This window comes from Ips typographus, linkage group LG7 (assembly GCF_016097725.1).
Source record: "Ips typographus isolate SLU linkage group LG7, UJ_Ityp_2.0, whole genome shotgun sequence".
Lineage (NCBI taxonomy): Eukaryota > Metazoa > Arthropoda > Insecta > Coleoptera > Curculionidae > Ips > Ips typographus.
The window spans coordinates 686633-693471 of NC_138428.1; the positions used below are offsets into that span (position 1 = coordinate 686633).

Genomic DNA, 6839 nt, shown 5'->3' on the forward strand with positions numbered 1-6839 from the left:
GTCTTGTGGCGGTTTACAAATTTGCAGATGCAGTTAAAACGCCCTAAAAGTCAAATTTGTGGACTATCAAGACAGTTTTCAAGTTCTCAAGTAAATCAGTGACTTTACAAGTACATTTTTAGTCTTGTGGGGTTTACAAAATTGTAAATAGAGTTAAAAGTGCCTTAATAGTCAAATTTGTGGACTATCAAGACAGTTTTCAAAGTTTGCATGTAAATCAGTGACTTTACAAGTAAATTTTTAGTCTTGTGGGGTTTACAAAATTGTAAATAGAGTTTAAAGTGCCTTAATAGTCAAAGTTGTGGACTGTCAAGACTGTAGGAAATGTGTAGTAGATTGTAGGGTTGAGAAATTTGTAGATAACATTGCAATTGACCTAATGGTAAAATTTGTGGACTTTGAAGACAGTTTTCAAAATGTTTTTAGTCTTTTAGGGTTTGAAAACGTGCAGATAGCATTTAACTTGTTAACATTTCTAAATTTAGTCTTTGATGGTTTGAAAATGGGTAGATAGCATTGATTTATTTAAGGTTAGGTTAGTTCATGGTAAAATCCAATCCACTTGTCAGATATAAAAACAAACATAAAATACTGTTTGCCTCACTGGGTGTATGAAGACTTTACGACTGTGTACGGGACCGCTATTTACCAAACACACAGGTAGTGCTCGCGTTCTTTCTTCTTGCACCGAGAAGTCTAAAGTGTTAATGAAAAGAATCATTTAGGCGGCATCTTCAAAGGGTTCAGCCAGGAACCCTTCGGTCAGTGCGTCTACAAGAAAAAAAAATGCAACTTCTATCTCTGGGCTTTCAGTTTTACAGCCAAAGAGTGGTTTGTCTGTAATTGCCACCGCCGGGTACTGCTTAAATGAGTCTTTCTCTCAATATACTGATAAAATTGTTCAAATACACTACTCAAAGTCTGCTCCAACAGTGTAGAGGTAGAAAACTAATCTTAAATAATACATAACCCCTGAAAGTGCGCTCTGTGTCATAAAAGCGAGTGAGTTTCTCAAACGGCCAGTCAAGCTATTAGTCATAAAAATACTCCAGTGCCTCTCTAATACTTGGATTTTTAGCACAAAGTGGCAATTTTTCAAGTTTGAAGCTAAACTAACTGTAAAGCATCGAATAGCAAATTGTTCCTAGATGACCCTTTTTCTTAAAAATTTTTTGTATTTTTGAAAAAACTTGAAAATTAAAAAACAAAGCTAAAATGACAAATTAAAAATTGCAAATTAATCTTAGGTGAGTTAAAAAATTCCAAAAAAATTATATTGTTAAACAAAACATATTTTAAACATAAAAACTGAGTGAAAATGATAACTATAAAGTTGCAAATTGATTTTATATAATTATAAAAATTCCTGAAAACCAACTTTTATAATAAATTCATATTTTAAAAATTTGTTCTTAACTATAATTTTTAAAGTTAGGTTTAGGTAGATTTTGTTATGGAATTTTAAGTTTTTAGGTGCCTTAAACTATTACCATTAATAAAGTAGGTTAAATGTGACATTGATTTACAATTGGCCTGAGTGACGAAATTATCAAGGGAACCCGTTATTGTGAACTGCTTCGGTCACATTCTATCAACATTTCCCTTGAAAATTATGTTTCATGCTTTCAAGAATTAGACCCCTGAATTTGTATACTAAAACTTGTATACTAACTTGAGGTGTTTGGCCTTCATAAAACTATAAAATAATATTAAAAACGACCAGTGAGTCAGGATCAAATAAGAATAGACGACATGGAGTTATAAATCTTTGTCGTAAGTTATTGTTTTCTGTTCTTATATTTAAAACGGCTTTGAAGCCTACAAAAGGTAAAAAATTTGCAACCAAGCCCAATAAAATGTGTATTATCCTACCTTTGCTAACCAATAAAAATAAATTGGGAAAGGACAAGTATAACAAGTTTTAGGGTTGGGGATTGAGACAGGTAACTAAACACTTAATTTTACTTCCTTTTACATACAATTTCTGAAAATAAGGAACAAAAATAATTTAAAGAGAAACGTGATTTTAAATTATATCTGTTAACCGTGACTGACAAAACACCGCCCATTTAAAAAAAAAAACGAGACAAACAAGAAAAATTTAAATACATAGGCCGCACGTAAAAATATGGTAAACATTTACACTATTTACGGGAAACAATAAGAAAAATATATAAAAAAATACGAAAAACAAAGAAGGACATTTTGTAATAGTGTCAAACTTTGTCTTGTCCTTTGTCCTTTTACATTGTGATTTTTTATTTTACTTTGGTTTTGCCATATTTGTAGAAATATAACTTTTTTAATAAAATTAGCAGTAGATTAATGAGTAGGAAACTTTTTCAAGGTATTTTAAATCAACTTCAGACTATGGATAGACTACTGAAAACTACCAGATATAATATACAGGGTTAGCCACCCAAACCGTTCATTAAAAGTTTATTAGGATCCAATATTAATAGACATTTGAAATTTTGGAATTAAAAGAAATTTGATGAGTGCTGTGTTTCTGTCACTTGCTTATTTTAATTAGAACACCCGGTGTATTATTGTATTTTTGAATCGATTTCAAATATTTTTCATTTATAATAACCGTTTACGAGTTATTTAACAAAAACTGGTTTGATGCAAGAAATTTTCAAATCAGTTGAAATTGGTGGTTTTAAAATTGAGCGCCCTGTAAGTCGGTTATTTTTGGGAGTTTATGGTAGGTCAATCACTTAAAAGAATCCTTTTAACCTCCTCTTTCCTGTGGTGTAGAGTAAAAAATTGTATTAAAACACTCAATCACTATAATTTTTATGCACATGCAAACTTACGGTGTTGGGTTAAGAAATTGATTAGGAACATTTTTGGCATCTTGCATTTTTTTTGTAACTTTCACCGTTTTCTAGTTATTTAACAAAAACTGGTTTCAAATTTCAAAATCAGTTAAGACAAAATGGTTATATCATTCTTTAAATGATCTGAGTGTTAGAGAGCTTAAAAAACACTGCTGGTACTAAATCCCACCAAAAACAAACAAACCCAAAAAGAAACCAGGTTCTAGTTTTCATGGTACCACGTTAAAATAACACTAAAACGTACCCCCCATACTTGGTCAGTGTTAATCTAGATCCAGGGCGATGTGTTTATTGTGGTCCACTTAGGCCGTGCCCACACATATATTAGCGCCCCGGGTACCACTTGTTTACCCAAGTTAGTGATGGTAAATATTTTCGTTATTTTAGGTACGAAGAACGTGGGTCGCGGTTAAAATTTACGACAAACATTTAGGAATGATAACTATTTCATTTTTTAGTAGAGCAGGGACGCCACTGGTACCCGGCCATGTGACACGGTTTTTCTTTTCTCGGACGTTTTACGATCGGCGATCTTAATAACTTACCCGTCCGTATCGTATTCGGGGTCGGGAATTCGAGAAAGACAAATAAACGTTACGAATACCAGAAAATTATTGGTGTTTGGATACCGGGTATTACAATCAAAAAATTGCCACAAGTGATCATACTAGAAAATTAAATTAAAATTTACCTTGAAATCAGAAAACTAACTGGAAAAATTACTTTTTAATTTGCTTAGTAATAAAGAAGATGCCCTTTTGGTTCGTTTTTGCTTCAAACTTTTCTCAGTTTTTATGACAAAACCCATTTCTGTTAATTGTCTTGAGCTCACCATTAAGCTGTAAAGGCATATCTAAATCACCTTGATTAGAAGGCCTGTCAAATTTTACGAGTACGAGCTGTAAAATTGCGGGTGAATTGTCTTATCGAAGTATTAAACTAGCACAGTAATCAGCAATGTCTAGTCCAACATATAAAATTTTCAAACAACCTCTAAAGCAGTTCAATAACAGTCATTTGACTGTAGAGCTATACAATTTTCTGGTTTTAAATGTACCACAGTTAGACACATAAACTGAGTATAAAACAGAAAAAGCTCAAATTTTGTACCATTTTCCTTGCCAGGTCACAAAATTTTTTTGATAAAACACACTTTATCCTCAATTTGTTTGTAATGCAGTAAATCAACACAATATTTGCGCACATTAGAAGCAAAACGAGGAACGTTCAGATCTTTTTGAAAGATTAGAGAGAGTATATCGGGCGTAGCCGTAAAGAGCGATGTTTAAGGTGACACCCTGACTATGATCCCATCACGACCAATTAAGAACCGTTTAGTTAGGTGGACGTTTTATGTACCTCGATATCTTTAATCGGCGGAATGAAAGAGGCCCAAAGACAACGACACGGCGCAGGTGAGAACCCTGGGTGGCCCATCAGCACGCGAAGACACATCGCCATGTTGCTTTAACGACAAACTAGGTAAGCGACATTTTTTTTGCCAACTTGCAGTTAGATAAAGCTTCAGCTAAATATCCTCTATTTTAGCAAAAAACAGTTGAGGACGAGGCGCCAGTGGTTTTATTGTAAGGAAACAAACGGGAATCGCTTTATTGGAACCCTCTGTCGGTGTTTGGGTTTTATTGGAGGAAATCGGTAAAAAAACGAACGTTTTACGGTCCAGTTTTTTAAGGTGATTACACCGAAAGGGGTGTAAAATAGGGCAGTCGTTTATTAGAACCAAAACAAACCGAAACTGCCTGGGATTGACGCCTGCAACTTATTGCAAGACAATTTTCTTTGTCTGGAATACTTCCGATATATTTTAGGGTAGTAAACTGTTATTTTGGGTATTTTTCAACAAATGAAACAGTGAGCTTCAAGAAGGTTTGTTTGCACAGTAAAGGGTATATTTATTTAAGTATTTTTTTAATTTTAGCATCTCTGATACGTAAGCAAAGACATGTAAGAGTAGGAGAGATGACCTTTGGCACATTTTATAGTATTTCACTAAAATTGTTTAAAAAATGCTGAAATGGACGATTGAAATTAAAGATTAAATGAGTTAAAAATTAGTATTTACATTTTTATTGTTCTAAAAATATTGAAATAGTACGAAAGCGTAGAATGGCCACAGACGTTATATTTCTTAAATTTTTACTTCAAACTCAGAAATGTTGTCAAACTGACAAATTTTACTATTTTAGATCTACTAATTAAGATCAAAGAGTGTTTGCAATGTTGCCAAACTGACTAATTTTACTAATTTGGTTTGAAGAGTATATGCAATGTTATCAAACTGACAAATTCTACAATTTTGGTTTGAAGAGTGTTTCCAATCTGTCCAAACTGACAAGTTCAACTAATTTCTTTGAAGTGTGTTTGGTAGCAATGTTGCCAAATTAACAAACTCTTCTAATTTAGATCGAAGACTGTTTGAAATGTTGCCTAACTGACAAAATTTGGTAATTTGGTTCAAAAGTATCCTTGCAATGTTATCAAACTAACAAATTCTACAATTTTGGTTCGAAGAGTGTTTGTAATGTAACCAAACTGACAAGTCCGACTAATTTCTTTGAAGTATGTTTGCAATGTTGCCAAAGTTAACAAATTTTACTAATTGGCTTCGAAGAATGTTTGCAATGTTGCCAAACTGAAAAATTTTGTCTCATTTGGTTTGAAGAGCTTTTGCAATGTGACAATGTAAATTCTGAGTTCAAAGTCGGAATTTACCTAAATTCCGATGAGTTCAAAGTCGGAATTTACCTAAATTCCGATGAATTTAAACTCGGAATTTAGTTAATTTCCGAGTTTAAAGTCGAAATTTAAGAAAAATAACGTCTGTGGCCTTTCTACGCCTTCATAAAATAGTCTAAAGTACGTAAATTTAATAGTAAAGTGAACCGTTACAAAACTTTATTTCTGCAGCGAAACAGTTACAGAATTAGCTTTTTCCTAGTACGGTCTCCAGTTAGAAACCGTTTAGGAACAAGCAAACCAAATGACTTTTATCGAAACTTTTTAAAAACTACAGTTGAAGTTGTGTCAATTTTTTGGTAATTTACAGAATAAGGCATTTTTATGCGCAAAAAACCAACAGAAACAAACTTTCCTAAAAAAGAATCTCGGAGATATCAACAGTCAATTAGACCAGGAACCCTTGTCCCGATTTGTAATTTCAATTCAAAAATTCAAAAACACCTGCATAAGAATGGAATCCGACATAAATAATGCGGTTTCGAAAAGTGTTTACAGGCACGCAATAGCACCTCATTAACTTAACGTTAGTCGAATTGAATTTTCATAAAAGTACCAAAAAAAGACTGGTCCCGTATGTAAATCGAGTTAAGGACGGAACCGTTTAGATACGGACATTTTTAATGGGAAAAACCTTTTATTTGAAGCCTTTGGGAATTGGAGTAATTAAATTAAGTAGGCAATACGCGGTAATAAATTTTTGAAGAAGACACGAGGCCTTAGGCTAGTTTTCTACTTGGATAACGCAATAAGTTGTGCGCTACGCGATACTGTGTCCCACATTTCGGATCGATCGATTGGTTGAGAGATGCTCGACGATTTTTTTCTCTTAATTTCAATCTTTCGCTCGTTGTTCAGGCACGCACATTACTATGTTGCGATCGACGTAGAGGAATTTTAGATGTACGTGAAATTAGCGAAGGTTTTTAAGAGCGGTTTTATGGTGTTTCGACTCGATATTCCATTACCTGTTCGGATTCCCCTCCGGGGACTAATTTATATCGGGTGACCTTCTATGTTTGATTTGTTCAAAAGTAGAAAGTCTCGGTGGTTTACCGTTACCATTAATTGAAACTCGCTAAAATATCGTTTTAGGTGCCATTAATGACGTTTTTTACTATACGCCCGAAGGGTTTTGCTTCCTGGTACATCTTCTACTATTGTTATTTCGTTTACCGTTTAAAAAACGAACAATTTTTTAAAAAATCACTCAGAAGTGTTCATTTATACTAACACCAA

The 6839-nt window shown here is 33.4% G+C and overlaps 1 long non-coding RNA gene across 1 annotated transcript; it reads left to right on the forward strand.

Annotated features, from left to right (window-relative positions):
• The first annotated feature begins 3947 nt into the window (after positions 1-3947).
• On the forward strand, positions 3948-4456 carry LOC145732055 (uncharacterized). The gene is made up of 2 exons (XR_014178934.1): positions 3948-4325; positions 4392-4456. It is a non-coding gene; the product is annotated as an uncharacterized LOC145732055 (long non-coding RNA).
• Positions 4457-6839: the final 2383 nt, after the last annotated feature.